At 32.2% G+C, this 20,113-nt stretch overlaps 1 protein-coding gene across 1 annotated transcript in view; it reads right to left on the reverse strand.

Annotated features, from left to right (window-relative positions):
• Nucleotides 1–19,046, reverse strand: part of LOC113522540 (uncharacterized) — a 69,213-nt gene extending 50,167 nt beyond the window's left edge. Inside the window, exon 1 of the mRNA XM_026908258.3 lies at nucleotides 18,621–19,046. The gene's annotated coding sequence lies outside the window, so the exon portion shown is untranslated. The remainder of the gene's footprint in view (nucleotides 1–18,620) is intronic.
• Between the last annotated feature and the right edge of the window lie 1,067 nt (nucleotides 19,047–20,113).

Raw genomic sequence — 20,113 nt, forward strand, 5'->3', positions numbered from 1 at the left:
GACGGGCTTGGTATGCGTATGTTTGCAGAGTACTAGCAATTTTTACAACTTTTATTGCATGGAATGCTTTTAAATCGAAAAGATTAAAAATAAGAAATTACACGCACTAAAATCGCATAAAGTTTAACGAGAAAAACCTGTTATCCATGAGAGATTACTATTTGATTCCTTTCCATGACGAAATTTTGGATTCAGCATTAAATAGGTTTCAAAGTTCGTGTTTATGTTTAATTTCTCAGCATTAATTTTTCTAATATGTATTTTGAACCAGTAACAGATGAACAAACTTTTCGTAATTACCTCTAGTTTCGCCTTTAGATTTTCAGTGGCTATCATAAATTTTTCAGAAATGTGAAACATGTTTATCAATACATAGTATCGATTAAGGACCGCATTCCGACCTCTTTTGGAATTTCACACACAATAACCGTAACCGTACTCCTACGTAAGCGTTGTAACCAAGGTTTACAAGTAGTCACGCCTTGCTATCATTGAAAACATCTGGTGCGTTATCATTATCAGATAGAGCTATAAATTTGCATTTACAATTACAAAGTACATGCAACAGTGTAATTTAAAAATGTAAATTACAATCTATAAAAATTATACCTGCTTGTTTTCATTATTTTCTTTTTGTATATTAGGTAAAAATCGAAATTTCTGAAGTATATCATATATCTATGAGGTTTAAATTAACTTTTTTGTAAACAATAAACTTGTTTAAACAATGTGTGTGGTCGAATTTAGGATATGTTAAGGACAAAAAAAGCAAAGTCACAGTTGGAGTTCTATTATAGCTTTCGCACGTCTAAACGAGAAATGTGACAAAAAATGACAAAAACTTATCAGGTAGACACTATAATGAGACAAATTTATAACTGTATCATATAAATATAGGATGTTTACTGTAAGTATTATTGATATAATACCTCTATTTCCAGAGGTATATCAAATCGTATATATTTTATATTATTACGTATAATATATATTACTTAGTAATTCATATGAATACACTAATAAGTCCATTTTATTCATAAAATTCTTTTTATATTTTTTTTCTATCGAGTTCTTGTAGTATGATTTTTTAGATAATCAATATAATTAATCATTATCTTTTATTTATCTCTCTATCTGCTATTTGGGTTTGGCTTATCTATATTGAATATTTTTAATTTTATTCGTATTACTTCATTGCTACTATTATTTATATCGTTTATGCATTTTTATGTTAAAAATAAATTTTGTTGTCCCTTCACTTTAATCCGCTCATGTTTTATTTTTGTTACTGTAATTTATCATGCTTATGTGATTAGTCGATTTTGAGTTAAATTTTACACACAAATGAAACATGTTTTGAATTTTTTTGTAATAATTCACGAGGTCAAAATCAAAATAACAAAAGATTGCAACTGCAGATCAATAATCAATAAATAATTGGAATAATTTTGTTATACAATTGAGAAGTAAAACGAAAAAGTCTAAGAATCGACTGTTCTTTTTATGAAAATAAGATAAATCGTACGGCGATGCAGTCACTGTTCTCATAATATTACAAATCGGCCCACAAAATAATTGCACGATAAATCTTTTAAGTTACCTGCTGTCGTGACTGGCCTATTAGCGTCAAGGTGGGCGAACGAGATCGAACGGACAATAAGTAAATAAAATTTGACAATATCGTTGATACAGGACACGCTCAAGGGCAACATTCAGTTGGTTCGGTACATTTTCTATGGTTTCGTGAGGCTTGTGACCTAGGCATTTGACGGCTGCTCGTATGTGCTGTCGTGAAATGGCAGCGGCAGCGGTGGTGCATTTATAATATGCCAAGTCAAGTGTGCAAATCCTTTAAAATGTTCTACTCTACGTTTCCTGATCGAAATTTCGTATTCCATATTGGGCAAAATATATAGATGAAATAGAAATCATTAGTAAATTATAGAAAAAAAAAATAGCCTGTGAAATGACAATACGTTTAAAGCTTCCCATACTAACATTAGGCTCAAGACCCTTTCTTATCGTTGTTTATGGGGGAGGCCTATATTTATTAGCGGATCAATACATCGTGTCGAAATGTATTTGTCACTTTTCGACCCAAGATTGTTTTGAGGTTTTATTTTCACTGCTACGAGCATAATACTCCCTTAAAAAGATAACGAATAAGCTAATGAATTCGATTTCACACTATAAAAAACGTTAAAATTATATACATACTGACATAATTATACATAACCTATAATTTTAATAAAATAACCGATCGATCTATTTAAACTTTTTGGACGCCTTAAATTATATGTATTTAAAAGAATACTGTATATTGATTATATGGTATTATTTAAAATACATAGTAATTTTATTGCTGACAATTAAAATGTCTATTTACCATATTATTATTTACTAGCGATCCGACCCGGTTTTGCACGGGTAGATAGAATTTTCGAAAATAATATACAACCTATGTCATACATACATACATATCTGTCACGCCTGTCTCCCATTAGGGTAGGCAGAAACAATGGAACGCCAAATGCTTCGATTCAAACAAACCTCTTTCGCTTCTTCTTCAGCACGTCGCCTATTTCGTCTACATACGTCCGTCTAGGGCGGCCCCTGACTGACTGCCGACTGACATCTCCATTCATTCTTGCTCTATAAATCTCTTTCGTAATTCTTCTTTCGTCCATCCTCTCCAAATTACCAAACCGACCTATGTCACTCGCTGATAATGTAGCTTTCTTTAAATGAAAGAATTTTTAAAATAGTTGAGGAGTTTTTCAGTTTATTACAAACAAACAAATAAATCTTTCCTCTTTATAGTATTAGTATGGATTGGTTTTTGGTCTAAGAATAAATTTAGCTCGATCAATATCTCGATATGAGGTGTATTACCTAAAATGCAGACGGCTTAAGAATTCAAGATCTCTTTTTTTTATAATAGGTGCAAGCCAGGCGTGTTTGTGTCGTCTACCTCTACCTGTCACATTCCACTCGATGCATATTGCTTTTGTATTTTTTTTATTCAACTTGGAATGGTAAGGTAACGGCTCATGTGATGGTAAGTGATACCTAACTATATTCTATGGACGTCATGAACGTAACAGAATATACTGTGATACCTAAGAGATATTTAACCGTAAGGATCTCTTAAATAACAGGATGCACAAAAAACATCCGAATTCAGAATTTAGTCTAAATACGTTGAATAATAAGTGCCGAATTTACTAGGAAATGACCACAATGGTATTTTTTAAATGGTGGTGATAATTAAATGGTAACCCGTCTACGCTATCGGGATATACTGGCGGGGCTCCAGTGAGGATAGGTGAAGATGAAATCCCATTGGAATTAACCATGATGATTTCCAGGGGGAACCGCATGAAAGTCGCCCTGATAGGGTCTATTGTTAGCAATGGGTACATTAGACCCCATTACTAACAATCCCTTTCCCCCCTAACCACATTGGTTTCTAAGGGCCATCACGTAGATGACCTCCACAAAGACGATGTGCTACATAAAATAATGCTAGTAATTTGTTACAGTTAACATAGTAAACAGAAAAGTAGTCTATATTTCGTAAAATAAAATAGGTTGAATACCAATTCATGGCTCATATACCACATTTTTTTTTATACAACTTAGAATGGCAAACAAGCTGACGGCACACCTGATGGAAAGTGGTAACCGTCGCCTATAACCATGAGCAATACCATGGAAATAACAGAGTATACTGTTTCGCCCATGCGTTGCCATTCCTGAGAACTCAGGTGTTATTCCTCTGTACCCAGTAAATTCACGCCATATCCCACCCTTCAAACTGAAACACAGCCATGCAAACACAACTGCTTCACAGTTGAAACACGAATGGTACAGAGGTACCCAAGCAATAACTAACCTAACCTAACCGCAAACTAAAGTATATACTTTTAACGGTTATTTTAGTCAAAAGTATTATTGACTAAAGCATACGGTCAAAAGTACTTTTGACTGGTTAAGAGTTTTGACTGCAACATATATATGTATATCCGGGATACAAAGTGGAACAAGAATGCATTATCCGACATGTTTACTGAGCAAGAAACAATAAAAGTGTTAACAAAGCTGCAGATAAAGTGGGACTAAGCCCAGTCATTGTTTTAAAGTGTTAACAAAAGCCTATGCCAACATTTGTAATGAGATGACACGCAAGAGCGTCTTTAGGGTTCCGTGTAATGTAAGAAATATTGTATTTTTTCCATTATTATGTTATTGAATTGCTATGTCGTCCCGGAATAGAACGAGCCATCCTTTTCTTTCCCGTGAGTGTCGTAAGTGGCGAATCTGAGAACTAAATACTTTAAGCGATTTGACAAAACAGATGGTTTGCTTTCATTTTTTGTATACATATATGTAACAAGATTGTCGAGTAATGTAATAGGCACATCACTAATAGTGGTAATGCATCACTATGTAAAAAAGAAATATGGCGTACCATGGTGTGATTGAATTCATTATTGTAGTCTAAATACTAAAGAATAAAATAATATTTAAGACATTTATATATTTCTTCTGGCCGTGTGGTCCCGGCATAGAATAGGCCTCCCCTCCTTTTCCCGTGGGTGTTGTGAAAGCCGACTAAAAGAGGGTGAGGGATGGACAGCAGCGTCCTTCTTAAAACATATTTTATTCTTTAATATTTAGTCTACAATAATGAACTTAATCATACCATGGTACGCCATATTTCTCATTTACATAGTGATGCATACCACTATTGATGATGTATTTACATATTACATTACTTGACAGTTGGTGTCTTAAAATTATTGACGAAGAAATTGCGTAACATATAAGTACACAAAAAATGACGGCGAATTGAAAAGCATCTGTTTTTTAAAATCGCGATGATGAGAGCAAGATTTGAGATACGAGGAATCGCACACTCCATCGCTGCATACGACCCCAACATTCGGGGTAAAGGTTGGTGTTTAACAGTTTCTCCCACCTCAGACTAAAACTTAACCAAAACAACTGAGATAGTTTTAGAAGAGTACGAATTAATGACATTTCAATTAATTTCAATGGGGAAAATTACTTTGAGATACGAGCAATTTGACATACGAACAATGTTACAGAACGAATTAAACTCGTATGTCGAGGTACCACTGTATTAATACGTAAACAGAATTCATAGATATATACTTTAAACGAATTTTGCTTCATTAAAAACATTCAAAGTTATTGTGGTTACACTAAAGAAACACTAGTAATTTGTATGATGCCAAGCTCTCTGTATTATCATAAGAATGGTAAATGGTAAATAACCTGATCTAATTATTCTAATAGATATACCTTGTGTAGGTAGAAAATATCGTAACTCTTAATAGCACTACACTTTAGACAAACAAGATTAACTCGGTTACGGTAAAAACTCGTGAGATCTCATTATATACTTCATAAAAAGTGGTCATTGAATGATGTACAAGTTATACTTACATAATTTTTTTATAAAGTCGTTTGTGCTATCAATATGATCCCTAAGTATATGTAACTAACACATTATTGTGAGAGTGTTAAAGATTAAAATTGTATAAAATGAATGTAAACGGAACCAAAGGCCGGTTTGCACAACACTACCAGGTGTTAGCAACAGATAAATTATAAATTAATTTGAATTATATTTCATATTTATATTGCAAATAGTATTTGAAAGTCGATTTAGTAAATTGTAAAGAGATATATGTAGTAGATAGAAACTCACTGTCAGTAGCATTCGAGTAAATTAATCTACAATACTTTATCATGTTTTTATAACAATGGTCTATATTCTTTAATTTATTTTTATTTATTTAATAGTGTTTTCCTTGTATTTTCTAACAACATCTGTAGTCTTCGTCGTAAATTATCTTAATGTTTTTATATATTTAATCAATGCGACGAACAAACCCTACCTTCACATACAACAATGTTTAAAAAAAAAATATTAATATTTAGCAACATTTATCTCTATTATAAAGACGTAGTGTTTATAATTCTTTAACAACTTATGGACAATTGAAAAACCGATCCTGACTTGACGCATTCCTGATGCTAAGAATCTTGTCGTAGAATCAACAATAATACATTAAAAAAAGTAAAACGTAGCAGTTGAGTTTCAAGTAGAAAATAACTCTCTTATATTACTAGAGTTATATATGTATGTATGTGTATTGGTAGGAGTAAGATGTTACATAAATAAATAAAAAATAAGTACTTGATGTGAAAACTATAAATGACTCCATATAAATATAATGTGGTTATTAAGTGAATCTATATTTCTCCCGAATAAAGTATATATATATATATATATATATATATATATATATATATATATATATATATATATATATATATATATATATATATATATATATATATATATATATATATATATATACATATACATTATTATATTAATCTTAAAAATCTTTCAAGTACTCATTGTACTAAAATTCAAATAATACAGAACTCCATTCTGCCAAGTAACAGAAAGCAAAACGCCATATGATGCTCCACTTGTTTACGGTCTGCGGACTCAAAAACTGAATAAATAATGAAATTAAAAGTAGTTTAGTATGCAATCCGTCGCGGATTGTTGGAGATCGAATAGATATTAAGCACTTTAATTTTTCGACGTCAATTATTGCTCGCCAATGGTTTTGGCTAGGTGGAAAATGGCTCATCTTAAAATGCCTTTTCTAACAAAGCGTTCCTTTTAAAATTTTTGTTTACATAAATAGATAAATTATTTTCCAAACCAGAATATTTGTGTTTCACTTTGTTCGAGGAAATAAAACTATTGACTTTTTTATTTTCTGTGTAATTTTTCTTTTTTATATACCTATACATGCATATAATTTTGTACACTAATAAGCTTATTTATTTAAATTTGTTTCAATTTTGAAATAAATAACGAAAGAAATATTTTTATTCAAGTAAACTCACATATATTTAAGCATTTTTGAATATTCATTTTTTTCATTACCGCCCATTATTTTATTATTATTTTAGTCCAAATTTACTTTAACAATTGTTATAAATAGTGATTTGTTATGTAGTAAAAATTGTAACACAAAATACATAAAAGGATTTGTTTATGATTAAACTCTAAAGAAATAGGTCTCACAGTACCAGCCTACTTATTTGTTCATATCCTTTTGTATTGTAACTTGTATGAAAAAACAATCCTGACTTGCGCATTCCTATATACGACCCTTATCGTCGAACAAAAAGAAATGTGATGCGGCAGGTAAACTGCTCGATTGTCTGGCACTAGAGTATCGAAAAATACACTTTACAAGGTGGTAACTTTTGACGCAATAAATTACGATAAAATAAAAATTACATCGAATAGACGTCAAATGGACATTACATTTTACCACAGAGACACTTTGTCAAAAGTCGTTTGCTTGGGCACCTCTGTCCCATTTGTATTTCAACCGTGAAACAGTTGTGTTTGCATGGCTGTGTTTTGGTTTGACGGGTGGGATATGGCATAAATTTGCAGGTTATATAGAGGAATAACACCTGTACTGCTCATGTCTATAGGCGACGGTTACCACTTTCCATCAGGTGGGTCGTCAACTTGTTTGCCATTCTAAATTGAATAAAAAACAATGTTAAAAAACCCAAATGACATACAAATAGAAAGGAATGCATAGACAGTTTTCGTTACCTATTTAGCTTTATAGTTCGATCATTACTATTGCTTATAAGCGAACCGGATATCCATATACATGGAAACGGGTCACGCGTTTGTTATACGCGTTTATGGTGGGCATGGCTACGGCACGATACTCGAACCATTATGGATTCTACGTGCGCCTGTTGCCTAGTTTTAGTCTATGGTTAGCCCTTTGTTAGCCGCTAATAAGCACGGTTTCAAAGAACGCACAAGTATTTTCTTGTTAACTGGTCTTTGTCTCGGTTCAAACAGAACTGTGAAATTGTTTTTAGTTTTCTAAAAGGTAAGACTAATTACGTTGAGTTATTAAAATGTAAATTGGTGCAACATATCTGCGTCTTGTATTAAAAAAAAAATCAAGGCTAATATATGTATAAAAGTCGTTGATACAGAAATTATGCACATAAAGTTTGCTGGAAGAGAACTCTTAGAGTTAAGCTCGCCTGTTGTACATCTTTATTTTATATATATTATATGTTGTAATTTTTTGTGTACAATAAAGAATAAAATAAATAAATAAATAAAGTTAGAAGTAACTAGATTACTTAAATATGTGCGAATTAAGAACATTTATTTTATTTAACATTTTTTTTAAGTAGGTTTAAAATATTACTTATTGGAACTACTTAAAGGACTTTCACTAATTAGAAAGTAAGTTAGATGTTCATAAAAAAATAATACATTGGCAAAGTATATCTGTATAATTATTTAAAATATAAATTATTTAAATAAGGAACTATATAATTATAATTAATACTTAAATAAGTATTTATGAAGTCTGCTAATGTATTAAATATTTGTAATTTCAAGCATAAGATATTATTTGGTGGATGCTACCCCGCCTGCTAATTGTGACAACTACTGGCAAAACTCTCCAAGGGGAGGGGGAGCAATGATCAGCAGTGGACAGTTTAACAGTGGATATATAGATATAAGGTGTTAAACATCTTTCATAATTATGTAATCATAGAATAGAAAAGTTATTTGTTTGAGCACCTCTGTCCCATTTATGTTTCTACTTTGAAGCAGTTGTTTGCATGGCTGTGTTTCGGTTTAAAAGGTGGCAAAGATATGGCAGTGAATTTACAGGGTACAGAGGAATAACACCTGAGTCCTCAGGAATGGCAATGCATGGGGATGGTTACCACTTATCATCAGGTGGGTCGTCAGCTAGTTTGCCATTTTAAGTTACATAAAAAAAATCTAGACAAAAAAAATGTCAAAATTAGAATAAATAGATAGAAATAATTCAAAGACTTATGTACAATGATGAACGATGTACATAGTAGAGGTAATAGTTTGAGTAAAGGCCAATGGAACAATTAACTTGTAACGAAGATACAAGGAAATTGCTGCGCAGGTATCTACAATTGTACGCAGTATATTAAAAGTAATAATGTCAAACAAAATACGAGTACATACTTGCACGCTTTCAAAACTGGCAATAACTCGATTCCAACTCGAACTAAATAAAGTGTTTGATCAGTTGCTATGACGTCATAATACATTAAATCCAACAGTCGGATTATGATTTTGTTACAATATTTCAATGTACCAATGGGTTTGGCAAATAGATTATATTATGTATAATTGTGTCGCACGCGACTTCAGTCTTCACGTAATGTTGGTGACGCAAAATTCCTTTATTGGAAATCTCACTTACTTACGATGGTAGTACGTCATTGGATTTAGATTTACGAAAGCGAGCGAGTTTGTTATCGAAAATATTTTCACTTCGCTCGTATTTTTTGTGTTTAAAGTATTAACTCCGCCAAATTTAATTTACAAAATAATGCTTTTTGCAATTGGTAAGCTACTAATTTAGAATATCAATAAAAATACGTGCTACAAACATATAGTAGTGTAACAAAGACTCGTATGAAGTTTATCCATCACTGTTCGATTATATTCAAATATTCGAATAAGCAGTCTATGGGGGAGGCTTATGTCCAGCAGTGGACGGTAATGGCTGAAATGATGATCATGATGTTCGAATATATTTTCTCACACAATTGCTTATTTGGTAAATAGTGGGATTTAAGATTTTATTTTTTACACTTTTCTGAATTATTATAATATATATTCTTATAAATATGAAATAAAGAAAACTAAAATTCTGCGATTTGACCAAATCAACTTTACTTATATATAAACGAATTCAAAAATAAAAGGACTGGCAACCGCTCCGCGTGACAATCTAGCAAAAGTGAAGTCCCGCACGTTCTACTAACCTATTATACAACAAGCTCTTATTTAGCATTGTTTACAATTAAATATGTTTTTACAAAAACTCGCGGACAATTCATTTTATATTTGTGGCAACATATATTGTCAGGTACGTTTCTCATACACCTTATTAAATTCAGGCAGAACATATTTAGGTAGATACATTCAAAATCTGATCAAGTTCTCTTCGTTAACCTGCTTGGGTTGTTATATTCCTCGCCTACATATTTTTCTCATATTAGTTTTGTTATTAGTGAACTCTCTTTTTTTATTTTAAAGTACGGGCCTTATTCTACAGCTGCAATTTCTAGTCACGAATGTTAATTTACATTTTATCAAACAATTGTAAAAATATAGTTTTGACATGGAACACGCTTTTAACAAACACCGTCTAATTCAGAGCAGATTGTCAAGCTAAAAAAAGCATTTGGTTAGCTTCATACGGTACAAATTGGATTGCTCCAGTTGCGAACGGCCAAGGTCTCCTTTATCAGATTATAATATTATGTACAAATTTGACTTAAGCCGAAGCCAAACAACGGAATTCCTACAATGAAGAAAATAGAACGTCTAGTTTAAAGCCTGAGATATTTTAATTTCGTGTCAATGGTAACTTAAATATTTTAGCAAGTTAGTAACAATTTGCACCTTCGTTTAACCTGTTTACTCTTTCTCTCCCAAGATTTCCCCTAATAGATCCTGTAATGGTACAACGTTATTTAAAAACTGATTAATACTGTAAATACTGTATCAGAGATTTCTTTTTCGAACTGTCAGTATTATGTTCGACTATTTAGATTCTAAGTATATAAAAGATGTTTTATATTGTTAATCAGCTGATATAGTATACTATATCAGCTGATTAACAATATAAAACATCTTGTAACAGAAGTGTTTTCGTTTGCGAGCTTAATATGTAGAATTGTACTGCCGAATTGTTTTCTAAAGACTATTTCAAAAAAGGGTTCTTAAAAAAGAGGACAGAAAAAAAACTAAAGTAAAAGAAAAAAGAAACAGCTAACAGCTTTAATCATCACAAAAACGAAATGAATATAATGGAAATCGCTAAAAGAATTATGCAAATTAATTCAGAATTGGCATAATCGCGTAACATAGGCACAAAAAATACAGACGATTTGATGAACTCTCTTTAAAAGTTGCTAAAATGTCATAAAAAACTATTGGTTTAAACAGTTCAATACTAGTTTTTAACGGAACATATTTTTGTGAACGGAATATATTTATTAACTATGAAAAAAAAAATAGCTTAATTAAAATAAGCGAATGAAGTTCCGCTCCATATAAGATATAATAATATACATGAAATTTTATAGTTTTTGGTTAAAGCTGTTACAGCGCCAAGAGGTAACAAACAAACAAATTCACTTTCTTTACAATATTATATTATGGGTAACATACTATGGGCGAAACAGTATACTCTTTTATGCCCATGGTACTGCTCATGTGTATAGGCGACGGTTACCACTTTCCAACATGTGGGCCGTGAGCTTGTTTGCCATTCTAAATTGCATAAAAAAATGCAAATTAAAAACAACTGTTTGCAATTATTTATGTGATTAATTATTATGAGGTAAAAGTCAAGCAAAAATTAACACTGGCACTGGCAAGACCTCCTTATTTGATCCAATTAACGATAAAATGAAGATATTTATCATAATGTGCACTAGCGAATCTAGGGTAAGTATATTATTTTAGTCTGAAATTTCTGTTTGCTCGATACAATGAGGTGAGATGTAGATTTTTTTTTATTGTATCTGTATTATTGTCAATATTAAACTTATCATTGTTAATTTTAACACAGCAAATTTTTTTCCTTTTAATACTGTTTTATAATTACAAATAGATGAAATAACACTTTTAACTGCTTTACAATATTTTGACAAATTTTTACAAAAGTCTAATCTAAATGTTTAATTATTTAATATTTAAAATAAATCTAAAGGTTTATTTTTTTTTACGGTATCAATAATATATCGACTCCATATTTTGTTTATCTTCCTACGTACGTAGGTACGTACGTACGCAATCTTACTACGTACTTTTTATAAATTATCAATAGATCCTTCCTTCTTTTTACCTATTTATAATTCCTTTTACTTATTTCTGCATGTTGCTGTTTCATGATGACCAAAGAATATTTTTTTTCTTTTTTTCGTTTGCATTTTCCCGCCAACATCTGTTTTACTGCAACGTTAGCAAACATTAAAGTCTACTATTGATTGACGAGATAAAATATATAATTTTAATAACACATTCTTTCGTAATACCAATCGTGATCGAACAGGCCCTGAGTTCTCGCTGTTTAGCACACGTGCCACAATCGTACACATGCGTCAGTGCATTCCTATGTCGAAATATTGACATGGTGTTGACAGTTGATACAATACCTGACCTGTGTTCGTAAATTCCACAGATATCGTTCGTGATACCGTGAGTGTTGTTTGATTACAATACCTGTGTGACCGAATTTCGTTCTACTCTGTTCAGTCTTTTATCTCCTTAAATCGGTGTTCTTGAAGATGATGATATATTATCATAGTTTGGGGGTAACTAATATCTAGATCAATCACATCCAAACTAAACTGGTATATTCAGATTTATACATAAACTGGTATACAGAGGAATAACACCTGAGTCCTCAGCAATGGCAACTCCTGAGCGGTATCATGGGCAAAACAGTATACTCTGTTATGTCCATGGTACTGCTCATGTCTATAGGCGACGGTTACCACTTTCCATCAGGTGGGCCGTCAGCAAGTTTGCCATTCTAAGTCGCATAAAAAACACTGTTTTCTGTATAGATTTGGGAAGATGGAATTGTTTTTCTTTTTTAATGGATGATAATGGAATGGTAACGCTGTGTTCGCTAACGGTATACACTACCAGTGAGGGATGACAGGTGAAAATGAAAAGGCCAGTTAGCCCATCATGATGAATACAGTGCAATTCACGTGATTGTTTTCACGTGGAGATCGACCTGACAGGGTATATTGCTAGCAATGGGACTAGTAGTCCGCATTACTAACAATCGCTTACCCCACAGATGGGACTAACAGTAACGGGGGACATGAAGTCCTACTGTCAACAATGCACCTTGTACAAGTCAACCTCTACGTGGTCCCTAGAAGGCGTCGTTGTTAATTCCTGATGAAATTCGTCACGATGGACTAACTGTTGTGACTTCATCCTCTCCTATCACTCCTAACTATTACCACGTCTCCAGATCAATAGTCGTCGCAAAGTTTATATTTCATTTTCTATCGTTAGAAACAAAGTAGGTATATATGTAAATCTATACACCTTCCAATATTATATGTAGAATACCTAATGTAATATGAACACAATAATGTTTTCCATGTAGCCATTTGCGGTTTCCGGAAAAGGGTCGCATATCATTAAAGATACCTTGTTGGTCATTGATTGTTGTTTATTGCATTGCACATTGATTTTAAATATTGCTTTTACAAACAAAGAACAGAAGAAAGTTTTTAAGAACACTAGTAGAGAGAATTGATTAAAAAACTGATTTTTAAAGTACAGAATTTAAGATCCCTAAAAACGTGGGATATGACAATTAAATTACAGTTAGTACAGACAATTAAAGTTCATTCTACTAAGATTTAAATATCTTTGATGTTCTACTGTCTTTGTTTACAAGCGATGGCAGTTCATGAGCTTATTTGCCATTGCTGATTACATAAAAAATAAGCGAAACAGTACTGAGAGCTGCTAAGAAAGGATTTACAAAAATTCATGCTTGAACTGAGACTAAAATTTCTCCTGCGTAATAGGCAGTGATAACAAACAGTATTGCTGAACAAATTTTCCGTTTAATTTTAATTCCATAACAAATTATGTCGAAGGACAAAGGACGTTTCGTCTTGACATATTGGAATTTGGAATGCGCTGAGGTACCGATCAGCCGGAATGATTGTGAAATAATAACAGCTGAGTAAACTATATATGGCCAAACAATGAATACTTTGGATTTTCACACTGGTATTCATTTGCATCCATCCGATTAAAATTTGACAAAAATAAAAATGTTTTCTATTTAAAAAAATATTTGTTGTACGCAGTATTGAATAAAATTTAAAATGGTGCCAATTATTAGATATTTTTAATGGATAAAATGGAATGGTAACTCAGGCTAAGTTATTGGCGTATGCTGGCGGTGTACCAGTGACAAATGATAGATAAAGATATAATAAAGTCAGATGGGCTTATGCTGCGAGTTTTACCAAGAACTAACCACAATATTTTCGAAGACGATAATGTGGAGAATGTCCAGATAGCGTACCTATTGCTAACAATGAGACTGCTTGTCTTTGTTAGTAACAAACCGCTGTCTAAATTAGATATCACAATTCCAATTTGTTCATTAGGAGTTACGACCTAGTTTCTAGTTTATTCTTTGCATTAACCTAGGTCGTCTGTTAAGAAATATTATTTTGACACAATTTTTAAAACTAGAACGGTAGGGTAATTTAGTTTCCTATTGAATACTAATGCATATGAAATGAAGCTTAGGCATGTGTATGAATATTTTAATGGTCTGAACAAAAACAATGCAAGTATTTTAGCATTATTAGATATATTTCTGTTTACAAACACCAAAATACGGTTTCATAACTCATAATACCAGTCATAATGCATAAGAGAAAAGGAGAGAACAGTACCGAAGCAGTTGTGAATGAAATATAATCGTAGAAATCCAAAACCGTGTGATTGCTCTACATTTCAATTGAAATGCACGGTCTTTCTAGTCATAGTTGACCTTAATGTTGCATTACAATTTCACCTTTATTACTAGAGCTCTTAAACACACTTTTGTTAATTATTATTCAACTGCTTGCATAAAAACCGGATGTGTTTAATGAAAGGGCGTTATTCTATGCCATTATATCTTTGTAAACGAATTCTTATACTACTAACAAGGTAATTTGCTGGGAAACATTCCAAGTGTGAAATAAAGGTTTTAAATAATAAAAAAAAACGACATAAATATTCGATTGTTAATGTTCTCTTCATTATAAATGACGACAATTTGTAGGTTCGCTTCTTAAGATTTTGTATTGAGAATTTTATATAATACAATATAAGTTTACATTAGCGAACCACAAACTGTCCATATCGTGAGATACGCTGAGGTGAGCAAAACTCTAGTATTATACATTTCTACGGAATTGTAGAGCAATTCCGTAGAAATGTAGCCTAACCTCAGTATCTTCTACCACGTATTCCATGGAGAGTGCTCAGAAGAATTTCATCCCCTTATTCCACCTTCCCCTTTCCGATACTGCATAACAAGGATGGGCCAGCAACTACGTCCATAGAGATTTACGAGTACATGAACCGTACCGTAAAAATGTAGAATGGTTTTTTCCGTGACGTGTTTATTTCAATCTATAACCTCGGATTCTTCAAACGTAGCGTCAAAAAGCATTTAGTGAACCGGCATAGTGCGATCAGCCGTTGAGAGTGAATAACTCTCTTTTCAATTGATCGTATTCATAAACCATATTGTCTCTGCATTCGCTCAGAATAGTGTGGTCGTGTTATAAGTAAAAAAAAAAAAAAATATAACCAATTTATTATTACGGCGAATCCTTAACTACATCCTATTCCTTTGATCTTATATTGTAGCAATTGGCTAATATTAAATGTATATTGTTACAATAAGTAATCCTGCAATTGACCTTTATAATGCACAAAGAAATGTTATTGAACTTATACTACTTATACTGTATTGAAAACAAAACATACCAAACAATAGAGTGTCAACATTTAAAAGTAAATCTGCATAATAATTGACAACGTCTGCTGTCTGGTTCAAAAACAAAAACGCCAAAGAATTCGCTCTATACATACACGTACATACAGTTTTGTTTCAATGATTGATAGCTCATCAAGTGTAATATGTTTCGGCAAATTCCTACCATTCTTTTATAATGGAGCTCTAATACGATGATGTCAAACGTTATCATCATCAGCGATCTTTACTACGATGACGCGTAAATAATCTCCACTATTTATAATGTTGATTCAATGTTTTTATTAACATTTTATATGATAACACAACAAAATAGCGAAGATCTTAACTCTTAACTAATTGTTTACAGCTCGTCAGACCGCTTTTTGTTCGGCTCAAATGTACCTATCTAATGCTTCCGACGATCGCGGGTGATTATCTAAAAGTGCCTTAGCGAGTAGTGCCTTATTTCGGTATGATAATCGACTTTTTCTGCACTCATAGAACCTGAGCTATTCAAACCACTCGTATATAATTTTGGAGGTCAATGATATTTCGCGGTCTTTGAAAAAAATAAACAGTTGATGTTTCTTCTATTATGAACTGTTCCTCAAACCCACTTACGGTATAGATTTTCGTTTCTCTATGAAAATACTTAGTGCACTTTCAACTGCTTTACAATATTTCGTCTCGCCACCAAGAGTTATGGCCTCTTTTACGGAGAAAGTGCAACTTTTGCAAATCATTATAACATGTTCGTTTCAAAATCGTACATACATCATAAAGTTGTTGCATGTTTATCATCAGACTTGGAGAGCACCTGCAGAGATTCTACAGTGAAATGTCTGCGTCTGGGCGCGTCACGCACAGGAGAAAGTGTACTACAAAGTGTACCTGCGACTGGTCCCCAATTGGGTTACGACCTCGAATATCGATGGCCACGGGTCTTCTTTTTTCGTACAAACCATCGATAGAACCGGTCCCCAACGTCCCATCGTTAAGGCCCGACTAATTTGACAAAGTCACATAATTTACGTGGCGCGGAGCATCCTATGCTTTAGAACTGGAAATATCCGTTGAGCCCATGAATTGTAGTGTTGTATAGTAGGTAGACTGTTTAAATTAACGGGCCGTGGCGCGCCTACCATAATTTACTTGTCTTATCTTGGACCGAATTAACCAGTAAGCTATTATTAAGATAAATTCCTAAGTAAATTCTCTTGATTAAGATTTGTTTTCCAATGATTCTGCCAGTTACGAGTATATGCTAGAAGAAAGTGGTGTAATCGAAGCTGTGAATGCGAATAAGAAATATCCTACCAATATAAGTATTGGAAACTTTCTAGAATGGCATTTGTACAATGCAATTCTAGAGCGTGAGTTTCTTAAACATGTTGTACCTTTAGATTAACGGTTTAAGGTTCAAAATAGTGTACATTATCACGATTCCCATGTTAGGAAGGATGCTGGCGAGGCAACGAAGGTTTTGTTTCTCCCGGGCCACCAAACAGGATTCCTTTGAGACGTTTACTTGACTTTGAATGGGTGTCTTCTTTCATTGTTTGGAAACAAGTCGCTACTCGAATAGGGCTATTTTATTGACAAGAACGAGCATAGTAACAATTATGTGTGTACCAATTTATTTGATAATAATAATTACAATTTAAGTCTGTTACTAAATTATGGATAGAAGTACGTAGGTATTAAAATTGTAAATTAATATTTATAGCTATATTATTTTGGAATTATAAATTATAAACTAAAGTGCAATATATTTTGCAACAAAAGGATCATCGATCTTTTTATTAACGTTATCAGTGGTATTGATAAACACACGATATGATTGTTGATAAATAGCAGCCATATAGGTATACAGGTACTTTGATTAGATAACATATTTTCATTTCGTTTTAAACGTGAATAAAAATTCCTAAAAATTAATATAGAATACAGAAATAGAAATTATTTGATCGTACATTTATCAATTGCCTACTTAATGAAGGTAGCGTCTACATCTATTAGATGATACTATTTTTTTTATTTTTATAGGTACAGTAGTCCTCAAAAACGTCTGATTACTGTTAGTATTAATACTTTTAATTAATATTTAATTAATATTTAATAAATTTTAAATTAATCGTATAGTCACCTCTTCCTGTTCCGTGGGTGTCGTAAGAGGTGGTTAAGGCAACTTAATGGTCGAGGGATGGACAGCAGCGTCTAAAAACATCATCAGACTAACTGCGGTTGCCAACCCGCATGCTAAGCGTGGCAACTACTACTGGCAAAAACTAATACGAAGAGGATGCAATTTTAAATATTAAAATAACATAGGTTTTTAACTGAAATATTAACGATTCATGTCATGATCAACTATTGTGACGATATTATGTATAATGATCATAGATAGATTGGAAACATGCTGGGAAATACCTATACATTTAAAATCTGTTAGTTTACTTAAGAATTTTGCATATTTTTTAAACATTTATCAGGCAGGCACTATTTTATTGATAGAAATTTATATACAATGTTAACATTAGGTATTAATGTATATTCTAAAATTGTTTTTATAAGTATCACTATAATGACGTAAATATCAACAATACCTACCTTATTACGTTATTAGGTTTGCAGGTAAAGTTAAATTTTAAATAGCAGTACCTTATTTTACAACTATGTATTAAAATTATTCAATTCTAGATATTTTTAAATGCAGAAAATAGTTTAAGCAAATATTTTAATATGTAGTTTATTAGTTACAAAACGTATTGACGAAATGTCGTATTGAAGTTAAGTAACTTTCTTAACGACCAGTTAGTTTTATCGTCTTTTTTTAAGAAATTTTTTCATAGCTAAAGTACTTAATATATTTTGCAATTTATTTATTAAAATCTAATATCTATCTAAGATGTAAATCCTTACCTTGAATGTTTCGGCAATCCTCGTTGCTAGTTAATTTGCTAACTACAGGACAACACATCTTATTGAATGTTTTTCTAAACACTTCACTACTGCTGAGTATGCTATTGTTTATAAATAAGTTATTAGACAAGATAAATATATTAAACAATACTTGATATGAATCAAAAAGCTACACAGTACGAAAAAAAAAAAATAAAAGTTCAACAGTCTCCGTGGAATGCATGCATTTCGAGTCGGACAACTCACGATTAACTTTCTTATTCTTACAGTTAACAATAATATTATTCAAAAGGCACTTCACAGTTTCCTATCGATTATACAATAGATATTCACTATGGATTCACAAGTTTTTAAAAGTTATAATTTCATCGTTGACTGTCACTTAACGCGAAGCTACGCGGAAAACAACCGTTCCGAGAGACGGTTGAAACCAATATGGCTGACAAACAAACTAAGCGAATGAAAGGAGTTATGTACGATCTGTGAACGGATTACGGTTTACGTTTCACAGTTTTCATTCATTCATTTACTCTCGAGTCTTTAGGTTGAAGGTTTTTATGGTATACTAAGTTCGTTCCTATTCCATCTTTCCTTACGCTTTTTTGCACCTACAAGTATAATGAACTCACGGATCATGTTCTGCGAAATTATCACATTCCACACCAATACCAATACGGCCAATTCATGGCCATATTCTATCCAAGTAATGCGCTATTTCCATATATGTAGGTACATCTCCACATTGTTTCTGTATTATTATAACATGTAGGTAGTTTCAGAGAAACTGAGAAATGCTAATAAGGATCTGCTTAAGTTTTTCAAAATGAGTAGAATTTCCTAAAATTGGGCTACACAAAATTAATTATTTTCTTAAATTGTCCTTTTGCAACCGTTATAACTGTAGTGCCTATTTAAAAACAATTCGTTTGTTGGAACGTTCAATTAAATTATAAATACAAATTTGAATTTAAAATTTTATGAGATCATGTTTAAAATTAATTTTACCTATTATTAGGTTGCGTGTGCTCCCCTCATAGAATAAGTCACTCCTTTATTTCCGGTAGTGTATAAAAGGCGACTAAGGTAAGGCGAGGGATGGGCAGCAGCGTTCCTCTTAAAACATCTTCAAAGCCTAACTTGCGTTGCCAATCTGCTTGGCAAGCGTGACGACTACTGGCAAAGCGCCTTTAGAGGTAGACTTATGCTCAGCAGTGGACAGCTAAAAGTTGATATGTTGACGATGTTGATTGGGTATAAATAAGTATGCAATTAAATACTTATTTACCACCAACGTAATATATATTTATTTTCAAATATAGTAACTATATAAATTGCAAGTTAAAATTGAAGTAAAAAAATGACACATTAAAAAAAAATTAAAAAGAAAAATTAATATAATAATAATGAAACTTTCAGGACTAAACTTGGACTAAACTAGCTTGACATATGACAAAAAAAATATTATGAAGTTTATAATTTGACACAATAACATT

The sequence above is a fragment of the Galleria mellonella genome, unplaced genomic scaffold (genome assembly GCF_026898425.1).
Source record: "Galleria mellonella isolate WM207_F2 unplaced genomic scaffold, CSIRO_AGI_GalMel_v1 utg515, whole genome shotgun sequence".
Classification (NCBI taxonomy): Eukaryota; Metazoa; Arthropoda; class Insecta; order Lepidoptera; family Pyralidae; genus Galleria; species Galleria mellonella.